This window comes from Neophocaena asiaeorientalis, unplaced genomic scaffold (assembly GCF_003031525.2).
Source record: "Neophocaena asiaeorientalis asiaeorientalis breed wild unplaced genomic scaffold, Neophocaena_asiaeorientalis_V1.1 scaffold295, whole genome shotgun sequence".
NCBI classification, from domain to species: Eukaryota; Metazoa; Chordata; class Mammalia; order Artiodactyla; family Phocoenidae; genus Neophocaena; species Neophocaena asiaeorientalis.
In genome coordinates this window covers 1,449,090-1,473,827 of record NW_020174718.1, presented here as the reverse complement: position 1 = coordinate 1,473,827, position 24,738 = coordinate 1,449,090, and the positions used below count along the sequence as shown (strand labels likewise).

At 44.2% G+C, this 24,738-nt stretch overlaps 1 protein-coding gene across 4 annotated transcripts in view; it reads right to left on the bottom strand.

Annotated features, from left to right (window-relative positions):
• Positions 1-18,278: 18,278 nt before the first annotated feature.
• The window catches only part of LOC112409742 (toll-like receptor 8), a 144,202-nt gene continuing 137,742 nt past the window's right edge, over positions 18,279-24,738 (bottom strand). For all 4 annotated transcript variants that reach the window (XR_003005222.1, XR_003005221.1, XR_003005224.1 and 1 more), the window contains one exon: positions 18,279-18,867. The gene's annotated coding sequence lies outside the window, so the exon portion shown is untranslated. The remainder of the gene's footprint in view (positions 18,868-24,738) is intronic.

The window sequence follows — 24,738 nt, the reverse complement described above, 5'->3', positions numbered from 1 at the left end:
TGATCTAGATGATTATATTGATACTTCATTCTCTCTGTTAAAATGTACTTTTGAGAGACAGAAGTTAAAACACCAGCATGCTCTCTTCCTCCCTGGCACTGGCTTCTTTTCCAAACTGCCCTGGCCCTAGACGGAGGAACTCTCTTTCCCTCTCTTTCTCGGTATCATCTATCCACTGCAATCTGACTACTCCCTACACAGCCCTTCAGAAACTACAAAGCAAAGACCTCTGGTGACCTCCGGATGGTCAAAGCTGGGGGTGCCCATCCAAGCCTCAACCTCCTTGACCTCTATGAGTTCTTTGAATTGACTGACCTCTCTATAACTCTTAGAACTCAGTCCTCTCTAGAACTCTGGATCCAGCTCTCTGGCTTGTCCTCCCACCTCTGGCTGCTGCGTCATGGTCTGTAGTGCTGCTTCCTTTTCCTCCATCTCTGCCAGGGTCAGCCTTAGCCATTTTCCAGTGCATTCTCCCTGACATCTAACAACCATCTCCTCTCTCATGGTATTTGAGATCTCTTAGATAACTGCACCTTCATCTACCCCCATCCCTGAGCTGAGAATCATGGAGTCATCTTTGACCCCTCACCTTTGACCTGCAAGCTGGTATATTCCCACTCCATATATTGCCTCTCCCCTCCCCCACTCCGAGTCAGTCCATGGATGTAAATGTCCTCAGCTGTCAATCACATGGATGTAAATGTCCTCAGATGGCAATCACCCTCCACTGAAAGACCCAGATAGTCATTCAGACAATCGAATGAAACTCTCTGAAAAACGGAAATTAGAAGCTAGTGAGGAAAACAACTTTTTACTTGCAAAGAGTAGAGTATTGGAGTGTAGGGAGGTGATATCCCAGACCACTGGACAACTTTCATGGGCTGTAGGCACGTGGCCCTTCACCAACTCTTTCCTCAACAACAAAAAATATTAAAAATTATATTTTATGACTACGTTGGTATGAAGGCAAGTATAATCCAGGCTGGATTATATTAATTTTTTTCCTTCTGATTTTTAGAAGAAACTGAAATAATTTTGTGGGCCCTCAGCTCTGTGCCTAATGGAAAAATCGCTCCTGGGGATGTTTGTCAGATGTTCATAAAAGCACAAAAGTTCTTTTAAGAAAACCTAATCATGTCAGATATTTCCTGTTTTAAACTGTTTATCCTTCTTTTAAAGAAAAATGTAATGAATGTCTGCCAACAGGAAATGTTAATATGAATATTGGGATTATATTCATTCACATCATATAATATTTGCTGACACTGAGATACTGATATCAGGATGAGAAAATCATTTTTTTAATATATTAAAATAATTTATGAATGATAGAAGTAAATCAGCATTCTGATGATGCTGTAAGTCTTTTTTTTCCAGCTTTATAACTGATAAATAAAAATTGTGTATATTAAGGAATACAATATGATGGGTTTTTTTGTTTTTTTTGTGGTACGCGGGCCTCTCACTATTGCAGCCTCTCCCGTTGCGGAGCACAGGCTCCGGACGCGCAGGCCCAGCGGCCATGGCTCACGGGCCCAGCCGCTCCGCGGCACGTGGGATCTCCCCCCGGACCGAGGCACGAACCCGTGTCCCCTGCATCGGCAGGTGGACTCTCAACCACTGCACCACCAGGGACGCCCTGATGTTTTGATATACATATACATTGTGAAATGACTGCCACATCAGGCTAAGTAATATTTCCATCACCTCACAGTTACTACTGTGGGTTTTTTCTTTGTTTTTTTGTGTTGAAAACAACTGAGATCTACTCAGCAAGTTGTAAGTATACAGTACAGTCTTATTAACTATGGTCACCGAGCTGTACGTTAGATCCTCAGAACTTATTCATCCTACGTAACTAAAACCTTGTACCCTTTGACCAACATCTCCTCCTTTCTCCTAACACCCATCCCCTGGCAGCCACCATTCTACTCTCTGCTTCTATAAGTTTAATTTTCTTAGATTCCATATATAAGTGAGATCATGCAGTATTTATCTTTCTGTGTCTGGCTTATCTCATTTAACATTATGTCCTCTAGTTTCATCCATGTCGTCTCAAATGGCACAATTTCCTTCTTTTTTAAGGCTGAATAATATTCATATATATGTTCATATATATATACATCACATTTTGGTTATCCATTCGTCCATCAATGGACATTTAGATTGTTTCCATTTCTCGGCTATTCTGAATTGTGCTGCAATGAACATGGGGTGCAGATATCTCTTCCAGAGCCTTATTTCATTTCCTTTGGCTAAACAGCCAGGAATGGGATTGCTGGATCATATGTTAGTTCTATGTTTAATTTTCTGAGGAATCTCTAGACTGTTTCCATAATGGAGGCACCAACTTACATTCCCACCAACACTGCTAAGGGTTCCCTGAGAAAATAAATATTGATATGCTTTATTCATGCTTTAATAATAAAATGAAAGCCAGCTATCACCTCTTTCTGCAACCACTAGAGAAGGCATCGATCTCAAACAAAAACTCTGGCTATTCCATTCTATACATCACTTGAATTTGTTGCGTCTGTTTCATTCAAGTACTTCACTGTTTCATCCAGCCAACGCTTATTAAGCGTAAACCTTATGCCAGAAATCGTGCTAGGTCTGGCAATACAGCCGTAACTACTGTATCTTCTATTTTAACTGTGACATTTAACACTGTATTCATAGACCTCTCATCAGATTATTCAGGAGTTGCCATTAGCACAGTCACCTCAATTGTCCATAATAATAAAGATAAGAAGTGGCTCCGAAAATGCAAAAGTGATTTAGACTTTGCCCTAAAAGGCATTTTTTTGGATTCCTAGTGGGATGGAGGAGGTGGGATTACGAGGAAGGGGCATCAGTGTGCCTTGCTAGCGATTAGGCTTATATGGCACCTCAATTCCATTCCGCAAGAGCAGGGAAGATGAAGAATGTTTTAGGCCCGAGCTTCTCAAACAAAGGGGTTTTTGAAACACGGGAGATTATTCATTTTATACTAAGACAACACAGACCTACTGGGGAGCGGAGGCAACTTGTTGTCTTTAAAACATGGAGCTCACACCCTTCATTAAATGTGTGACGTGTGGAATGAATTGAGTTTTTGCATTTAGAACCTCTGGCTCCCAGGAGAAGCAGATGGCCCTGGGAGGAAGGGCCTGGCACAAAGGGCACACGCGTCACATGTCAGCTCTCTCATTCGTTGGAGACAATCCCACCTGTAACACCAACAGTTGACTCAGACACACTTTGGAACGAACAGCTGCGCAGTTGTCTGTCTTATGTGGGGCAGGGGCACGGCGTGCGCAGAGGAATAACAGCAAAGAAATTAGTCTAAGATGCCTGAGCTGGACGCAGGTTGCCATAGGCCAGGGTGGCTCCATCTCGGCCCTAGTGGCATCTGGGCCGGGTCATTCTTTGAGAGGGACGGTCCTATGCACTGTAGGATGTTCAGCAGCATCCCTGGGCTCTACCCACTAGATGCCCTCACTCCCAGATGTGACACCAAAAAAAGCCTCCAGACACTGGCATCTGTCCCCTGGAGCGCAAAATCGGCCCCAGTTGGGAAACACTGCCCCGGTGACCTGTTAGACCGTCCCGAGAATCAGATGACAGAGAGTAAGTGAAACTATCTGGTAGCCCCAAAAGCCCCAACCCAGGGCTTCTCGGTGCAGCCGGCCCATTTCTGTCCCTGGGGAGATTTTAAGGTCCTGAGGCCCAGGAAACATGCCAGCTCAGTTAATCAGAAACTCAGCAGGTAGGACGGAGGCAGCAGCGTGATTTGGCATTCCCCCAGCGATTCCGGGGGCCAGCGATGTGGGGACCCCTTGCTCTAAGCAGACGTGTCATTCTCAGGACTGGGTGGGTTAACTGCCATTTGATGGGAAAGCCTGGGCCTGCGCCCCTATATGAATACACAGCAGTCATCCACCTACAGACAAAGGCAGGGTTTGCTGATGGCCCACGATGGGCCAGCCGTGCACTGAGTGCTGGAGAAGCAAAGTTGACCAAGACTGTTCTTGCCCTCCAGGGAATTCTAATCTACTAGCTGGAGACACTCCTGAGAAGCCCACTGAGAAGGGCCCTGACAGAGTTTGCACAAAGGAGCACACAGAAGAGGGGCATCAGTCGGGGAGGGGTGTCAGGGAGAGGAGGCTTTCTGAAAGAGATGAATGCAGACATTTATCCTTAAACAGTCGGAGCCTGAAATGTGCCGTGGCATTTCCAGTAAAAACTTTTGCCAAGGTGGGGAGAGATAAATTAGGAGTTTGAGATTAACAGACACACACTACTATAAATAAAATAAACAAGAACCTACTTATAGCACAGGGAACTGTAAATTTAGTATCTTGTAATAACCTATAATGGAAAAGAATCCGAAAAAGAATACACACACACCATATTGACTCAGTTATACGTATATATGTATAACTGAACCAATTTGCTGTACGCCTGAAACTAACACAGCACTGTAAATCAACTATACTTCAATAAAAAGTTGTTTGCTTTGGGGGGGGGGGGAGAGACTTGGTAAAAACAAACAAACAAAAATCAACTTCTGCCAAGAGCCTAAGAATTGGAGAAAATGTGGATATTTAAATGAACATGAAACACTCAAGCACCTAGAGGACTCCTGGGAGTGAAACCTCCATCTCCTGCACTACCAGCCCCGTATGATAAATTGGCAATGTTTGCTTGGCCATCAGAGCTTAAATCACTAATTCAGGCTACAGAGCATGGATGTTCCCAGCCTTTAGCCCCATAGGCACATCTAAGACTTCTAGATGTTCTCAAAATGAGCGGTAGGTTTTGTCTAACAATTCTTTTTAAAAATTTCAAACATAATACCAGGTGGAAAGAATTCTATAGGGAACACCCATGTTCCCACCACCCAGATTCCATCATTGACATTTTGCTATACTTGCTTATCCATCCACCCGTCTTTCCCTCTGTCCGTCTACTAATCCAAGTTGTACATTTTTTTAAGTTCATTCTCAATGAGCGCGATAAAAGAGTGAACATTTTAAAAAGCCATTCCTAATTTGTTAGCCAGCATTATTATTATTTGTTGGCCAAGTCACATAACCATGTGGAGACCGATGTTGGGTGTGGGAGGAGTCAGGCCTTGAGTTGTTAGAAACCAAGTCACTAAATTACTGTACTTATTCTAATAACTCTTGAGAAATAGCCTTTAAATTTGCTTAAACATTTCCTGTGGTCTTTGCAGATAACCTGTAGTGGAAAAAAAAATTGAAGTGACCATGTGCGTCCTAAACACTTCGGTTACTTCACAAAATGTATGTGAAAAATGCATTTGCAAGTGTTTTAGCTTCCTTAAGCCAGCGTTGCCTCAAATACACTTCCTCCCTTTACAAAGGCTTAAAGATTTTCGTATTGAGTTGTTTCTTTCTGAGAAACAGCTCACAAATACTCCAGCTGAGAAAAGAGATAAATTGCCCCATCGGAGAAATGAGAAGAATTTCTTCAAGGTTTTCTAGCTTGGACACTTGGAGTTCTTAAAGACTTTGTGCCTGTCAAACACTGCAGAATCCTTTTTTTGGTTGTTTCTAGGCGGTTGTGCCGGAGAAGTAGCTCTGTAATCCTCATTTGTCTCCACCTGACATCTCATCCTGCTTTGTGGCAGAGAATTGTTCCTTGATGTGACATTCCTTTAAAGAAGAAATGAGCTGGCACTGAATTCTTAGCTGAATACCGCTCGTTGGTGTGTGTGTGTGTTTTTCTGATTACAGAACAGGCCTGGAATACCATTTTCAGCCAAACTCCTTGATGAGGCATTTGTAAATTGTATTTCTCCATATGGGCTATAAAATAGTAAGAATGGTTGCACAAAGCAATCAGCAAGATTTTTCTTCTTTCTTAACTGTTCCACATCTGTAGCTTGAAACAGAGGGAAACCTGAGGCCATTATGGCTTAAAATTGTCCAAGATGTCTCAATGGCTAATTGGGGCGTCAAGTGGATGGTGGGGAAATGGAACGAGCTGGTGGGGTTTAGTGTCAGGAGGCTGGGATTCCCTTCGGGTTACTGAGAACTCCCGGATATAAAGGTGGGCTGACTTGAAGGGGGAAGATGGTTTCCAACCCTGCAATGGAAATGATCCTGTCGAGACAAATCTTGACACAAAAGTGTAGAGGTTGAGTTTCAGGCTGGGGCAGAACTTCCCAGGGTGCCACTGTGCCTGTGCTTAGGGCTGGAACCTATGTTGCCATGGGAGTGGGGCTTTTCTGGGATGAGCAAGGGAGTCCGAGTGCTAGGAGTGAACAGTGACAAAGGAGGCACAGGCACAGTCTTGGGGACCCGCGTGGAGATGGGGAAAGAGCCGTAGACATGATAGATCGTTCCTGATCTCTGGGGCTAGGGACTCTCACATTTCCGAGCCCATCATTTTAGACAGAACAGACACTTTGCCCAGTGGAGTACAAAAGGCCTGGATAGATTCAAATCCATCCTTAGCATTGCTGGTCTAGAAGGTGGAAAAGGATTTTGAGAGTTTCTTAGCAGAAGAAATGGGTTTACGTCTGCAGCTGAGGGGCCTCAGGTTGGTTGCTTCCTCCTGCATGACATGAGAAGGTGGGGGGCACCCTCAGCCACCAGAGCCCTGTGGCTGTGCTCTCTGGGCTCCAGTGAAGGTGCAGGCAGAGGATCAGCACGGGTTGGGGAAGGGCTCCTCAGTGGAAGAGCAGGTGAAGGAGACGTGCCCAGGAGACAGGCAGGGTGAAAGGTGAGCTCTGGGTGCCTCTGTTGTGGTTTCCTGTTCTTTGTTTCCTCCTGAAGCAGTGCAGTTCATATCATGGTAAACTCATCACCAGGCTGAAGCAAACCCGGGTTGCAAACAGACAGAGAGCACGTCTCCTAGAACATTCTGCCTGCTCCAAGCTCCTGCAAGCCATTGGCTGGGCAACTCTTCAGCTTCGCAGATTCACTGGAGAATCATGTCTCGCCCGGAGTGAGTGACCGAAGTAGGAGAGGACAAAATGAAGCGCCCTGAATCTGTGGCAGGTCCTCCACCCTGGTACTCAAGCCCGCCCAAGATTTGTGAATTATCTCTAGAACTAGAGAATTTCTAAAAGCAGAGAATTAATATATCCTTATAGATACCTTAAAGCAACCAGGCCTCAAACCAAGTGATTACTTTCATTCATCCCACTGCCATGCTGAACACCCTTCATAATCTTCTGACCCCTCTTTTCATGAACTTGAATGTCCAGAAATTGTTGCCTAAGACATCCCTGGAACATATCTTGATCCTGTGTTTATTTACTTATTTATTTAATATTTATTTATTTGGCTGCGCCAGGTCTTAATTGCAGCGTGCGGGATCTTCGTTGTGGCATGTGGGATCTTTTAGTTGTGGCATGTGGTACCTAGTTCCCCGACCAGGGATTGAACCTGATCCCCCTGCATTGGGAGCGCAGAGCCTTAACCACTGGACCACCAGGGAAGTCCCGATCCTGTGTTTAAAGAAGCGATCTAACATGCAAAAACGCCCACAGAGCAAAGTGGAGATGAGAAAGGCTAAAGCAGCAGAAAAGAGAAAACAAATGAACAGCTCTTAAAAGAGACTGGAGAGCTATTGAATAGGTATCATCAAATACACAGCAATTTCCAAAAGGGAAATTCAGAAGTTGCTGAACCCATCTGCTCAGCTATTGCAGTACTGGCTGGGAGTGAAGTTCGGTTCAGAGTGCTGGGGAATAAAAAGATTCAGTCCCCAGAAAGCCAAGACTTATAGCTGATAAAAACCAAAACTGGGGCTTCCCTGGTGGCTCAGTAGTTAAAAATCTGCCTGCCAATGCAGGGGACACGGGTTTGAGCCCTGGTCCGGGAAGATTCCACATGCCGCAGAGCAACTAAGCCCGTGCGCCACAGCTACTGAGCCTGCGTGCCACAACTACTGAAGCCCATGTTCCTAGCACCCATGCTCCTCAACAAGAGAAGCCACCGCAGTGAGAAGCCCGCGCAGCACAACGAAGAGTAGCCCCCACTCACCTCAACTAGAGAAAGCCCGTGCACAGCAACGAAGACCCAACACAGCCAAAAATAACTTAAAAAAAAAAACCAAAAAACTGTAGGAAGGATCAAAATTAATTGATCCTGACCAGCAAGCCTATGCTCTCAAAGAAAAAATTTGCTATCTTGAATTTAATATCATTTTAACCACTAGAGCCAAATTCATCAAGAATGTTCAGAAAGGGGACTTCCCTGTTGGTGCAGTGGCTAAGACTCCATGCTCCCAATGCAGGGGGCCCAGGTTCGATCCCTGGTCAGGGTCCCATGTGCCTAGAGCCCATGCTCCGCAACAAGAGAAGCCACCGCAGTGAGAAGCCCGCGCAGCACAACGAAGAGTAGCCCCCACTCACCTCAACTAGAGAAAGCCCGTGCACAGCAACGAAGACCCAACACAGCCAAAAATAACTTAAAAAAAAAAACCAAAAAACTGTAGGAAGGATCAAAATTAATTGATCCTGACCAGCAAGCCTATGCTCTCAAAGAAAAAATTTGCTATCTTGAATTTAATATCATTTTAACCACTAGAGCCAAATTCATCAAGAATGTTCAGAAAGGGGACTTCCCTGTTGGTGCAGTGGCTAAGACTCCATGCTCCCAATGCAGGGGGCCCAGGTTCGATCCCTGGTCAGGGAACTGGATCCCACATACACGCTGCAACTAAGAGTTCGCATGCCACAACTAAGGAGCCCGCGTGCCGCAACTGAGGAGCCCACGTGCCACAACTAAGGAGCTGGTGAGCCACAACTAAGGAGCCCTCAAGCCATAACCAAGGAGCCCGCCTGCCACAAATGAGACCCAGCGCAACCAAAATAAATATATTTTTTAAAAGTGTTCATAAGGAACAAAACAAAATTTTATGTTGATCTTCCTAAAGAATGTTATCAAAGAACGTTTTCTGTTACCATTCCAAGTTAAAAAGTTTTATTGTCTCTGTTCTCTTCTTGTTTCCTAACTCCTCTTACACACATTATCTGTATTGCATGTTTCCGTGTTTACTATGGATGTTAAGGAGACTACCATTCATTCTATCACCTTGTTTGAGAAATGGTTCTCAGTAACAAATCCTTGAGGTTTAAAAAGCAGCTATGGTTAGGTTAAGAGCTCTCCGTCCCACCTGATTTCAGCCTGCGCTGCTTTTCCAATTTACTGGGATGTCTTTCCTTTGTAGATCAGGATGCTTTTCCCTCTGGTGATTACTGGGGCTGACTGGTTTTGCTCTGCACTTCCCTGTAGGACCCTGTCTTTTCTTTGGCTAACCTTCTGTTGCCCTTCCTTATTTGTAGATCACTGAGGGAGACAGGTTTCCTTTGAATGTCATTAACACTTTGTAATTGGCCAGGAAGGGAACAAGAATACCAAATGTCCCTTTCCCATCATGGGGCCAGCCCTGTTTTGTTTTTCTATCCTGAACCCCAAGCAGGGAGTGGCCCGGATATAATGGCCCCTCTAGCCGAAGACTGATTAATATCATGCGGAAGTGAAATTTGCACGGTGCTCTAGTAGCTCTTGACCTGTCCGGCTCAGGACTCAGCAAGCTTATCTTTCGAAAACCACAGAAGGACTGTGGATTCACTATAGTGACAGCAATGCTACTGAGAGGCAAAACGCAGGAACACCCAGGCTCTGAGTCAAACAGACTCAGGCTCCAGGGGAGGCCTGGGTGACATACACTTCTTTTTTTTTAAGTCAGGTGGTGAGGTATAACTTACATATGGTAAAACTAACCAAGGCCTCGTGTTTAGAATCGCACTTTCCTATAATCCTTGGAGGAAACTGCACCACATTCAGAGTCAGGAAGCATGGACCCTGTTCCCATTCCCCTCCGCCCCCCACCAATGTCACTTAATAGCTCTCACCTCTGCGTGGCTTCTTTTGTAACATATGAGTTGAGCTAGGTGCTGGTAAAGGCCCCTCTAGATTTTAAGAAGCCCATAGTTTTATGTTTTAAAGTCCTCCCCAAAGATCTTTAAGAATCGCGTGAGTGAGGTTTGCTGTTGAAAGAACGAAGCTTCTAGAGCTCAAAGTTTCATTTTTACAGTTGCTGCTGGGAGACTTCCTAAGCGTGTCGGAGCAGAGTTCCCACCCCCTGCTTTGAAACTAACCTGCAGCCCTACTCCCCACCTTAGTCACCCCAGTCCTGCAGTCCGCAGAGGTGGTGTGAACAGGAAGTCAAGTTTCTCAGAAAGTTCAGGTTGCCTTGGATGGGTGCCAGATGGCGCTGGACTCAAAGTGCTGCAGGGAGACATAGAAGGTTCTCCTCCTCTGGTTACAGAAACGCTCTCCTTACATTCCTCCCTTAAACCTTCCTAAGCTTAAATGCGAAAACCTTTCTGCAGCTGGGGAAAGAGTCCAGCATTCTTTGGTTACGGATTTGGGGCCCTGTTCTACCCATTTCTGAGCGAGACATTCTGGCTTGGCTGAACTTTGTTTGCTCTGCCTTGTCTCTCCTCCCCGCAAACCAAATAAACGAAGCACACACATTCCCGGGTCCAGATTTACAGCCGGAACTGAAATGGGACATTTACTAACATAGCGTGACCAACTTTGAGTTTTCGGAGAGTGTTCCCCCCATTTAAAATGCTCTGGCTTGATTCCCACAGTTGGGGAAGGAGACAACGGTGAGCCCCGTCTCTCCTCTCTCCTCCAGGTGGACACAAAAGCTGCATACCTGCGAGCAGTTGCAACGCAGAAATCACATTCTCTGACTCCTGGCCATTTAAGGCAGCCTTAGTTTGGTTTGGTTTGGTTTGGTTTTTAAGTCCTATTGGAAAGCTGATTTCCATGGAATCTTGTGAGACTGACGGAGAAAATCACACCAAAGTCTACATTCCGTGCAGTTTATGGAAGCCGGTCCCAATCTGTGCTGCATCATTAGGATGGTGTCTGATGACATTTTACCTTGTTTCTATTATTTCCAATTTGCACATGTTAACTTCTAACATACTATAGAAGTTTTAATTGTGCTTATAAAAAAGGAAAGTAAGAATCAAAATGAGCACGAGAATCAATAACTCCTCAGTAAAGCTGAAAAATGTCGAATGTCCATCTCCTCTCATTAGAATATAAGGGCGTGAGAGCTGGATTCATGTCTGTTTCCTTTATTTCTGTATCACCAGTGCCTAGAACAGTGCCTGAGACCTAGTGTTGAACTGATTAAACAAGGAGGCCCTTAGATGGAGGTGGCTTTAATGCCCCGGTGGCCTACATAAGCAAAACAAAATCTCAGCCTGTAAAGGCCTCAAGGTTACCAAGTTGAAACATAAGGACGACCAATCCCAAACAGCCATCTAGGCCTGAAGCTACAACCAATCAATCATTTCCTTATTTTGCTTCTGCCTTTTCACTATAAAAGTCTCTCCCTAAGCTGCTGTCAGTGGAGAGCTCCTGACCACTTCTGTTTTGGTGCTGGCCCATCAAATCAATTTTTGCTCAGTTAAACTCAGTTTATCCTTTAACACTAGTAAAGGCTCAGTCGATCTTTGCTGAATGATTGAATACGTGAATGAATTAATAACCTCTCATAGAATCTTCTGGAAGAGATTTTTTTCAGCAAATCCTTAAATAATACAAGTATTTATTGAGTCTGTGAGGTGAATCAAACAAACAAAAAAATAATATAAAGAAACAGAGTAAGAATGTGTCCACTGACTTATCTATCCAGGGAAGTAACAACCAACTTTCAAAAAATAAACTATATGAAATACCGCTCAGGAACAAAGAGAAATGAAATATTGACACGTGAAACATCACGGCTTTCAAAATAATTATGCTGAGTAAAACAGGCTGGGTTTAAAAGAGTATCTACTGTACGATTTAATGTATATAAAATTAGTCTATAAAATACAATTGATAGTAACAGAAAACAGGTCAGTGGTTGCCTGGATCCTGAGAGTGGAGGGGGAGGGATTACAGACAGGTATCAGGAAATATTTAGGGATGATGGCAATGTTCAGCATCTTGATTGCAGAGATGGTTTTACAGGTGTGTATAAATCAAAACTCATCATACTGCACATTTTAAATACATGCAGTTTATTTTATGTCCATTACTCCTCAATAAAGCTGGAAATGCAAAAAGAGTACATTCTAATGTACCAAAATCAAGAACTACCCACTGAGTAAGTAACTAACCCAACAGAATTAATCCAATAGGCACTCAATGAACCGGTGTAAACGAAGTACGTTTATGCTTGTCATGATACATCTGAGGTGTCTATTTCAGAAGCAAAGGTGCCATAACTATGACCCATAGACCTTTTGCTTTATAACCTGCCTCTCCATCTCCAGCTCGACCAGAAGAACTGCCTTGCATTTTAATACTCATTCAACAAGTTATCTGTTGTACTGTTTTGTTTATGAATTCATTTTCAATTTCCTCTGATCTGTTTTGAACTCGTGGCCTGTCTTCCAAGCTGTTAGGTACCCACCTTCACGGCCATCCGCCTCTCCAGAAAGCTTACCTTAACATCTAGTGATTTTAAAATCTAGGGTTTTCTCTTCCAACCTCCAAATCATTGATAAAACTATGCAGAACACCAGGAAGATGAGGAAGAATTTCCCAGGTTGTTTACTAAGAAAGCAATCTCTGTCACTGAAATCGCACAGCTTCGCCCCCAAGCTGGAGTCTCATGAGAAGAGGCTCCATCTAAAAAGAAGGTCTGTTCCCAACTGGCTCTCCCCTTGTTTTGCACTCAATCAATAAACTTGCGTCAGCTCAGGGAGAAGGGATATGGTGCAAGTAGGAATAACTACTTAAAGTGAAAAGAAACATGAGATGTTGATCTTTGCTTGACACAAACCTCTATCACTTTTCTGCTCAGCATTCTTTCTTGCTAGGCTTCCCCACTTTTCCAGATGATGCAGTCAGTTGCGTCTGGGCCGTTCCCATATGCATTGTGGTTTACTAGTTCATGTTCACACCCTGGTCATCTCATGACCTGGCATACCAGGGAGCTGTTTTCTCTTTCAGACACTCTTGGGCCACATTTTCATCGCCCGCGACATCCTCACTTTTAAAAAATTCTATGTGAAATCATCTTTCCCCAGTGGCGTTAGTTAAGGGGTGACTGCTAAGGAGACAACAAATGTTCTAGAGTCCCGGGTCCTGGGTTTGAGTTCTGACCTTGTAACCTTTGACACTTCAGGATTGCTGATGACTCTCAGAGCCTCCGTTTCTTTATCTGTAAAATGAGGCCATAATACTAACCTGCATTGTATTAAAGTACAAGGATTTTACTGCTACCAACCCATGTTTTATTAAAACAGCAGGAATGAATTCTGCCCAACACTGAGTAAAGGCTGACTAATGGGTTCCTTTCCGTCTCACTGGTGGTGTGAATTCAGCCATTTGCCTTCAGGAAAATCCTAGGTTCATCAGTAGTTTGTTTTTGTTTGGTTTCTTGGGGTTTCCCCCACTTCTTTCCACTTGGACAGTTACTAAGCCTAAGGGGGTCTTGGTTGGAGAGACAGATAAATCTCAGATGCTAATGGCTTTTACTGCTACTGATCTAATTACACAAAAGCCTCTGGGGCCTGCCAGGCGCTTCATTACTTGTGTTATATCCAAGACAGTGGGGAAGTCTGGTGGTTTCCTTGGAAATACCCAAGTTCAGAGATTTAGATCACAGCACGGGTTTTCTGCAACTTTCCTTTAGGGAATCAAACGTGTCCAAGTGACTGAAGTTCTTGCATTCAAGTCCGCTTTTGCCTGGCTCTAATCACTTACTAGTAGCCTAACTAGTGCTTTACGGCTGTGGTCCAGATTCAGTTGCTTTGTGGATAAAATGGTTTCTCATATGTATTTTTTAAATGTATTTTTTAACTGAAGTAGAGTTGAATTACAATGTTGTATTACTCCTGTACAGCAAAGTGACTCAGTTATACATATACATACCTTTTGTTTTCATATTCTTTTCCATTATGGTTTATCACAGGATGTTGAATATTGTCCTCTGCGCTATACAGTAGGACCTTGCTGTTTATCCATTCTCTACATAATAGCTTACTTATTTTTTAACTGAAGTAGAGTTGAATTACAATGTTGTATTACTCCTGTACAGCAAAGTGACTCAGTTATACATATACATACCTTTTGTTTTCATATTCTTTTCCATTATGGTTTATCACAGGATGTTGAATATTGTCCTCTGCGCTATACAGTAGGACCTTGCTGTTTATCCATTCTCTACATAATAGCTTACATCTGCTAATCCCAACCTCCCACTCCATCCCTCCCCCACCCTCCCTCCTCCTTGGCAACCACCAGTCTATTCTCTATGTTCCTTTATGTATTCTTACATCAAAATCAATCTCTCTCTCTCTGTCTCTTTCTCTCTCTCTTTTTTTTTTTAAATAAAATGGCCCACATTCATGATCTGCAGAAGATGGCAAAGGTGACTCTTTTGACCTGCTGTATTATATAATCTGTGCACCTTTCCACTATTAAAAAAGAAGATTCTTGAAAAGACCAAAGAGAGAGGTTGGAACCAACTCCCTTTCCTGCCAACCCAGGCTCTCTCCTAACTGTGGCCAGTCAAGACCCTTGTTTGGCACCCAGATCCACTCCCAGCACCCGTGGTTTCACGTCAGTAAGGTTTTCTTTTTACACACACAGAATTTTAAATTATTTTTGCAATCTAATCAAACCTTCATAAACAACCATCCATGTACAAGTTCTGAAAGCCTTCTTTGGCAGCGGAAGTATACTCAACCACTTTATATTTGCAAACGCCCACCAGTGGACACAAGAGCCGAGCTCGGAGAGATGGGAAGGAATGGAAAACTCATTAGCTGCCTATTGAATTCAAAGGAAAACAGGCATTTCCCCCAGATGCACAGGCTGAGGAGTGCTATTCCTTTTCATGTGTCAGCACCCAAGGCTCTTGCTTATTATAAGACTGGAAACACACGGGGTATCCTCCTATTCTCCTCTGGAGGGGAGGAAAAGAGAACAGGTGGGATGAAATGTGGGAGAGGAAAAAGGAAGGACGCCCACAGTGCACTGGAAGGGACCCGCTACATCCCTTGAAGATAAGGTCCCACATTGAGAATGGTGAGTGTGAAGTCGGGAATCTGCTGACTTGGTAAACGGCTGACTCATACCCCCGAATTGAACAGATTTGATATTTGCTTTTGTCTAGTTGCCCAGCGCTGTTCAGTGAACCATGGAGACCCAAGGGCCATTATCAGTCACTTCCTGTCACCCCACCATCTTCACACCCTCTCTCCATATGGATCCCACAGGCCCATCCTTTATCAGTGATAGGGTGAGAAAGCTGTTTGACAGAAGTACTCCAGACTCCTCTCTCCTCTGATTTTCCGCAATTCCAACATCTCAGATGGGTTGTGGCATGGGGCCAGGGAACACAGCATGGATGAGCCCGCAGAGCAATCCGGAAGGAGAAGAGAGAGGGGTTCTTGGGGAAAGAGGAAAATCCTGCCTGGGCAGGCTGAGCTCTGTCTACACAACAAAGCGACTGGGACTGGCCAGAAACGGAAAGATGCGTTCAGTTAAAAGCCTGTTACTCCCAATGTACACAGCAGCACTACTCACTACAGCCAAGACGTGGAAGCCACCTAAGTGTCCATCGACAGATGAATGGATGAAGAGGTGGCACATATACAATGGAATACTACTCAGCCATAAAAAACAACATAACAATGCCATTTGCAGCAACACGGATGGACCTAGAGATGATCATGCTAAGTGAAGTAAGTCAGACAGAGAAACACAAATGTCATATGATATCACGTATATGCGGAATCAAAAAAAAAAAAAAAGATACAAATGAACTTACTTCCAAAACAGAAACAGACCCACAGACATAGAAAACAAACTTATGGTTACCAAAGGGGAAAGGGGTGGGGAGGGATAAATTAGGAGTCTGGGATGAACAGGTGCACACTGCTATATATAAAATAGATAAACAAGGACCTACTGCACAGCACAGGGAGCTCTCCTCAGTATTCTGTAATAACCTATATGGGAAAAGAATCTGAAAAAGTGTGTGTGTGTGTGTGTATACATACATATATACACACACACACATATACATACACACATATATATCTGAATCACTGTGCTGTACACCTGAAACTAACACAACATTGTAAATCAACCCTACTCCAATAAAACACAGCAACCAAAAAAACCTGTTACTGTGTTTGACACCAAATCCCTGATTTGACTGGCTTCCATTCCCTTCTATGGAGCAGTTTTTGACTCAATCGATCCATTGTGGTTTTGCTGTAGAAACAGCTTCATAGCAGAATTTGTGTAGGTAGTCAGGTCGTGGAAATCTGATCCCCAAACCATTACGGAATCATGAGATGAGAAGAACAAGAGCTGCAACAGTTTATCGAAGGTCTAAAGCAAAACTGGAAAGAATCAACGCTGAAAATCGGAGCCTTAACTGGCACCCAAGTCTTAACTGGCACCCGAGTCTCTTTATCCTGATCCTACTCAGGTTAAAACGCAGGTTGACCTCACAACCTGAGAATCCCTGGGAATCAGTCCTGTTCCAAGGAATTTTCCATTTCAGGTAAACAAGCTGTTGTTCAGGGAGGGGTGAGGGTGCTGTTTCCTTTCAAGTTACTCTTATCTTTTATCAAGGCCAAGGGCAGAGCAGTGGTGACTGTAAAGCAGAGCAAACACAAGAGCGTGCTATCAGAACATGTTCTCACCCAGCAGGCCAGGCCTGCGGTATCTGTGGTCCTCAATCCCCACCCTCCCTTGCTAATCCATCACCTCTACCTGCTCCCAGCTTGTCTCCCAATATAGACATCCAGCCCAAGGCCTCTTTCCCAAACTTATTAGAAGGATGGTATCTCAAAAATGATCCTAATCATTATACTGTAATATTCTTATTACGAAGCATCAGATCACCCCACTCCCTGCTGTTGGCCATCCGCTGCCCGAGAATCAGACGGCGCCAAGACAAGGCCCATGGGCTTCTTCCCCATTGTTCGCACCCCATGCCCACCCAGCTGTCCACATAGGTCTTCTCTCCTTCCCTGCAGTGCAGTGAGCAGTCTCTTGCCCTCCTCCCACTTCCAGGGCCTTTGCACTTGCTGCCCTTCAGTCTGGGACACTTTGGCCCCCCAGTTATCTCATGGCTGGCTCACTCCAGTCATCTTGTCCCAGCGCAAGCTTTCCTTCTCGAAGCAGGGCTTTCCCAGACTACTCAAAACAAATCTACCGCTCCTCTAATTCCTTCCTTCTCCATCTATTTCTCACATTCATTGATACTATCTTCATTCCTTGGTTGACCTGCTAATTGTCTGTCTTAGAATTTATTCTCCTAAGGGCAGAGATCTCGCCTGGCTTTTTCAAGCTATATTTATTGAATGAATAAATAGCAACACACACAGGCCAGCCGTCTCCCACTGACTCCCTACCCAGGATTCAACTTAGAGGTTTTCCATTTCTAGAAACTTCCAACCGCCCCCCCACCGTTTCCACACACACACACACATCTCTCACACCACCTCACCCTGCCCCATCGTCCCACTCTCTAGGAGTCCTGCATATACCTAGCTTCGCACTTAGCACAAGGAATTGCAGTCTCTCTCCCAAATTCCTTGAGCTTCCTTTGAATGTCTGATGCATATGTGAATCTCTGGCATATGCTAGGCCCACATGCTCAATAAACACTTGTCAGATGTATAAATAAACTAATGAATTAATCAAAGGGGCTTATGAGCACAGCTGAGGGCTTATTTTTATGTAGGGTTTTACTGGGAATCGGCAAACATTTTCCGGGAAGGCCTAGACGGTGAATATTTGAGGGTTTGCTGTCCGTACAACGTCTGCTGCAGCTATTGCTCTCTGCCCTTGCAGCAGGAAAGCAGCCACAGGCACCATGGAAACGAACAAGCAGGGCTGTGTTTCAAGAAAGCTTCATTTACAAAAACAGATGGTGGGTTGGATTTGGCACCTACCTGGTTGAGACCCTTAAATGTATTGCCTTGCTTAGCCCTAAAACACCTTGAGGTACATATTAGAATTCTTTCCCTCTTGGAGAGGAAGAAATTGACACTCAGAGGGGTTGAGTAACTTGCTCCAAGTGGCAGAGCCGACCTGTCCTCTCCAGAGCCTATACAGAAAGACCCAAGGAATAATCTAGAAAGAAGGAGGTGCTCATCATCTGGAGAAGACTGAGGAATCAAAGATGATCAGCAAACTGCTATTTTTGGCAGTCTGTATGTCTTCTTTGGAGAAATGTCTATTTAGGTCTTCTGCCCATTTTTGGATTGGGCTGTTTGTTTTATTGATATTGAGCTGCATGAGCTACTTGTATATTTTGGAGGTTAATCCTTTGTCAGTTGCTTCATTTGCAAATATTTTCTCCCATTCTCAAAGTGCTTTATTAAGAACACTTAGGGTCAACAAGAAAGTTTAAAATGAAAGATTTTTTGTTGTTGTTTTGTGTTTTTTTTTGATATGTGGATATGTGGAACATTCGAATGATTTGAAGGAAAAAAACATTTCCAACATGATGTAGATTTGGAGAGAGTCTTAGGCTCTTGCCTGGCACAAAATGCTAAGATGTCCTGAGCCATCTGTGCCTGGAAGCCTGGAGGGACTGGGGGTTCAGGGGAAGGCAGTGGCCAGCGTGTACTGAGACCCTGCCCTGCATACTCAGTCTCCCCTGATTCTCAACATTCCCCCACATTCACATCAGCGATGACCCTTCATTTACAAGAAAAGGGAAACAGTGCAGACCTCTCTGTGGACCACAGCAACCTGCCTGTGGGAGCATATTAATTTGGATGTGCCAGAGAAAGTGACTGGATTTGACTTTAAAGAGAGTTCCCTTGTGATTCTTTTCTGCCTTTATTTCGGCATCCTGTAAAAATTATGAGACATAAAAATAAAAAACATGAAAAGTCTCTTAATCTTAAAGCATAAAAAAGCTAAGCCAAGTTAGGATTTATACATTCAATTGGGTGTAACTTGAGTCTTCTCCCTTGGAACACGGAAATAAACACTGTCTATCTAAGCCAGGGCATGCAATGGTAACAATTCCATAGGGTCTACTTTGACATTGGTTTCTATCTGTTGACTAGAAGGAAGGAAGGGAGGGAAAGAGAAAGAACTTGGCTCTGCTACCCATGGCTCTGTGGCCTCAGGCAAGTTACTTGACCTTTCTGTGCTTCAGTTTCCTCTTTGTAAAATGGATACAGTGATTCTTAGACTTCAAAAGGCTTTTATGAGGATTAAACAGAACCTGTAATCCAAGATGTCATTCTTATGAGCCTCAGTTCTCCTGGTCATTACAATCAGTTGATGAGAGGAACTGTGAAATCATAAAATCGTTAGAGCTACAATGGACCTCAGATTCTAACCCCTCTTTTTAAAAATAAGGAAACTGGGGCCAGAACACATTCGTGACTCATAGCATTTATACACAAAGCTGAACTATCTTTACATAGACCAAACCCTTTAGGAGGTTTAAAAAAATGTTTTCAACTCTGTATTGAAACGGCTGTACTTTTAATTCAGTAACATAATATGCTTTGCATGCATAACTTTTTACAGATAGCTTCTCCACACATCTTTCCAGTAAAATGATACGCATTTGAGTGAAAAGACCAGTTGGTGTTTTAGAGTTTCTTGTAGAGCATTCCAGCTTGTTCCTAGACCAAGACGGAGGGATTAAAAATGATCCCTTGGAAAAATCTCATCCAACTGATTATTGCTGTGTGAATATAAGTTTGTACAATCTTTTTGAAGTTGTTTTTCTTCCTCCTCCTCAATATCTATTAAATAAAAAAATGAGTAAACTTTCTGAATGAGCGATTTCACTCCAGAAAATATATCCTACAGAATTTCTTGCATAAGTGCACATAATCCAGTACAAGGATGTTTACTGCAGCATTATCAACTTTCCATAACATTAAAATATCCTTCAGACACCACATTTGAAAATGATGGCTCCTCTCCTATTTTGTTATGCTATCATTGATCTAAGGGCCTTTGCTTGGGTGTTCAGGTTATTTCAAACTTTCTCTTGTTACAGTTGGATACCACAAATATTCTTTTGGGGAATCTTCGTGCAGAACAGCTTCTCTGAAGAGAGAAAGATGGTGAGGAGATGAATATCTTATGCTAGAACACACAGCACATCATTCAGAGAATGAAAGAGACAGCACCATTGGTGAGTTAATTAAAACCCACTGCCCACTGCATGGTGTCCTCTGATAACAGAGAGGGTAGCCCCGGGGCATAGAAAACCACTCCTGCCGAAGAAAGGAATAGTCCCAGGACTGGTTGGGAGTTCCTCCAGCTGCTGATCTGCCAGAGGCTGATTCTGTGGTGATTTATGGAGAGAAAAATGTGCCCCCCGGCTCTGATTTTTAAACTACCCAGGGATAAGCACATATGGAGATTTTACTGTGCAGAAAACCTCCTATGTGCTTTATCCAGGGTACAGGAGGAGGAAAGGGAGAGGGGAGATCGCCTGGTGGTAACTGTCACACAACATCCCAACTGAAGGACTGTAAAGAGGCAAGTGGAAGTGAGGATGACAAATCAAATGAAGCCTCTCTTTCCGCCTTGTAAACCAGTTCATGTTCCTCAGAATTGAATCTACGAGTCGACCTCGGTAATGGCATTGCTGGGAACTGAACCACGTGTAGCAAAATAAATGTAAAATTCATTTTAGAACAGAGCCATCCATTGTAATCACTGACGTCACAGTGTAAGTTATTTTTAGGGGGAAACCAGAAATAGATGGATCATTTTTACCTACACCGTATCAACTACACCCTCACCGGGCCATTAAGAGCTATGTCAGCCCCAAGAGCCCCACTGGGGGAAACGAATACAGGTTATTGGAAGACCAAAGTGTGTGGAAAAAGTCAAAGTAATTATTGACAATATAGAGTAGGTAGTTAACTTTATTCAGTCAATTCATTCATTGGAGAGAGACAGTTTATACTAATATCTCTGTACCAGTTTAGAGGTAAAATAGAGAAAGGCAAAGAAAGAACTTTTAAACTCAATGTCATTCTGTATGTCAGTCTTAAAAATAACAAAATTTTCAACAGAAATTATATGGTACTCCAGTTTTTAGCAGACAGGAATTACGGTGGGTGGCTTTAAGATAGTGAGTTTCTCACGCCTTTTCTTTTTTTGTTTGGCCGTCATGGAAGTCTGTGTTTGTGGGGCAATTCTGAGTGGATTTGCTCCAAGGATTTGTGTCTGACTTCTCAGCCCAATATTCTTCCAAGTGGCAGAAGCAGAGACGGAGGGGTGACTTTACTGAATGTGAATTAAGCAAAAGCACATTTCTTAAAATGAGATTCCATCGGAAAGAGATTTATTGGAGATGGACTCCAAGCACTGGGTAAGGCATCAGGTGGCATATTTTCATTCTGTTCAAATGAATCTTTGAATTTGAAAGCCTACCTCAAGCCTTATCATCTTGGAAAGCATGCCATGAATGACTTTTTGACCCACCCAGGGAGGCTAGAGGGAGACGAAAATATGAGTGAAAGCTGTCATCCAATGGTCTGAGACGGCTCAGAGAGGACTGAGTTATACAGAAAACGAAGCGTACTTTCTGAGCAAGCAATGCTTCCTTCACTTGACTCTGAGACAGCTACTTCATTTTTCCGTATCTGAGTTTCCTCATTAAAATGGAAGACAAAAATTCCTGCCTGAAGGATGGCTGTGTGTGTGGCCAGTGTCGGCTCCGTGATGGCTGCCCAATAAGGAGGACCTACTTCTTTCTGCTCTATCCCTCTGTGCCTCTTCAGGCCCAGCTCCCAGCAGCCCCCAAATGGCTTTGTTCCTGTCCGTGTAGCCCCGAAAGCTCTCCTCAGTACTGTCAATGGAAAACTTGGGGGGAGCGGCTCAGTGTGAATACACCTCGATGGCTCATCAGATCACTCTGATAAAGGGTCAGAGTGGTGGAAACTGTTCTCCTGATTATTTTGCATAGGAGACAGGTTGGTTAAATAAAAAATGATCCATTCAGGATGCTATATATTTTCTAACACACGACCATGCATACAGCCGTTTGTCAGACTCTGTGGAATATGTACCAAAGTGAAATACGGTGGAAACCAGACCAAAAAAAACAGAATTATGCGGTAACAATGGGATATAATTTGGGCCCCAAAATGGAAGGAGAAAGATGGTGGACTGATGGCAGAGAACGGCATTTACTCTTTCCTGGTGTTTTAACATAACACTGTAAGGATTCACCCAACCAGTTCTCTTTATTTTAAATCCCATAAAAGACACTAATGTTATTAATACTGTAATAATAATGATAATAGCTAAATGCATTCAGTCCTCCCCGTGTGCCAGGCAACATCCTAGATGCTGTGCCTGCATGACCTCGTTAACGCTCTCTCAACAACACTTTGAGACTGCCCTTATCCTTCCCATTCTAGAGATGAGGAAACTGAGCCTCGGAGAAATAAACTCACTTAACTCCGCACAGCCAGGAAGCGGGATCGCGGCCACTGGGACCCAAATCTGATGCCAAATCCAGCTCTCTTTTCCCTGTACCACATCACACCAGCGAAAGGAGATGCACAGGGTTTTGGAACTGATAGGTGTTTGCCACTGAGTCCAACTTTCTCTCTCTAAAGGGATGGGAGGAAATAATATTTCTGATTATATCGTGAGTGTGCCCCTCCTACCATCTCGTTGTGGTTTCTTCTTTATGTCTTTAGTGGTAGATGTTTTTTGGTAGGTTCCAGTCTTTTTTCCCGGACCGGGGCACGAACCCGTGTCCCCTGCATCGGCAGGCGGACTCTCAACCACTGCGCCACCAGGGAAGCCCTGTTATTTTGTTTTATCAATGGTTTTTCAGCAGTTAGTTGTGCTCGTGAGAAGAGATGAGCTCAAGGTCCTTCTATTCTGCCATCCTGCTTGGATGAGGAAATAATATTTCTGAGCTGATGGGAAGTGGGACCTGACTTAGCTGGTGAAAGGCTATGAATGGCCGTGGAGAGCCATTCCAAGAAGGCCTGGCTGTGGTTTTCCCCCTTGACACTGGTGACAACGGCAGAACAATAGTCCCAAGGTATCTGGAATCTGTCAAAGACCAGTCAATATAAATGATGTGACAAGAGTGATTTTTGTTTTTTTTTTTTTGCGATACGCGGGCCTCTCACTGCTGTGGCCTCTCCCGTTGCGGAGCACAGGCTCCGGACGCGCAGGCTCAGCGGCCGTGGCTCACGGGCCCAGCCGCTCCACGGTACGTGGGATCCTCCCGGACCGGGGCACCAACCCGCGTCCCCTGCATCGGCAGGCGGACTCTCAACCACTGCGCCACCAGGGAAGCCCAGGAGTGATATTTAATTCTACCATGAGCGTGCATCAGAGAGAAGGCCCCGAAGGTTTAAATTCCAGTCTGTGAAAGGCAAGTGTAATGTGCAATTAATTGAGGCAATAGAGGGAACTTTCCCTCAACAAACGGACCGCTTACGTCTTCAGCATGAACTTCCTCCACAAGTAGTTGAGACATGGGAAGATGCTGTGCTAGTTGCCCCTGGCTGGGCCCTGCACCCCATCATACCAGAGGAGGATCCTGCCTTCCTTACGTTTCCGAGACAAGATGCCCAAAGGTGAAACCGTCCTACATTTCCCTGCCAAAAGAACTCGGTAGCCACGTTCCCTGGAGTCTACAGAGGACGCAACATGGTATAGTTTGCTGGCCTCCAAAGCCTGCCCCCAATTCTGCAAGCCTCCAAACCTGAGGTTAAAGGGAACAAAGCAGGTCTGTTCTCTTTTTGCCTTTTCTTACTTCCTAATCCACTGAATCCCAGCGTGAAAAACGAGCCTACGGTTTCCTTTCCAGTGTTGTCAGTGGGCAGAACGCTAAGGCTTTGTGACGGAGCCAAAGTCTGGGGGAAGAGTCCAGAATGCCACCTGCTGTGATGAAAAGAGCCAGAGGTCACAATAGTCAGGGGCCACTCGAGACTGGTGCACTTTGCAGGGAGGGGAAAAGAGCCCACCGCTTACAGACGTTTGCAATGGAAGAGAATAAGCCACCGCATCGTTGAATCAATGCAAGTGTCAAGAAGGACTTCTCATAAAGATTCTCAACATTTTCAAGGATCTGAACTTTGAAAGATATCCTTGGGAATACAAGGCTTACATCTGATGCCTGCCCTGGAGCACTTAGATTCCAAAAGAGAAATAAGAAACCAAATCCTGAAGTTTACAGAGGAAAGAAGCTAGCAGGGCAGACTTCGATTGCGAGGAGAGTGGTCCCCTCAGTATTTTGTATGGCCCGCTGTTAAGGGAGTTGAAAACCTGGGATTTTGTCCATAGTCCGTATCTTCCAAGTACGGAGGTAGAAATTGCCAACCATGCAACTTTTTTGGTCCAGATTTTTTTTTTAATTTAACATCTTTATTGGAGTATAATGGCTTTACAATGTTGTATTAGTTTCTGCTGTATAACAAAGTGAATCAGCTATACATATACATATACATATATCCCCATATCTCCTCCCTCTTGCGTCTCCCTCCCACCCTCCCTATCCACCCCTCTAGGTGGTCACACAGCACCGAGCTGATCTCCCTGTGCTATGCGGCTGCTTCCCACTAGCTATCTATTTTACATTTGGTAGTGTATATATGTCCATGCCACTCTCTCACTTCGTCCCAGCTTACCCTTCCCCCTCCCCGTGTCCTCAACTCCATTCTCTACGTCTGTGTCTTTATTCCTGTCCTGCCCTTAGGTTCTTCAGAAC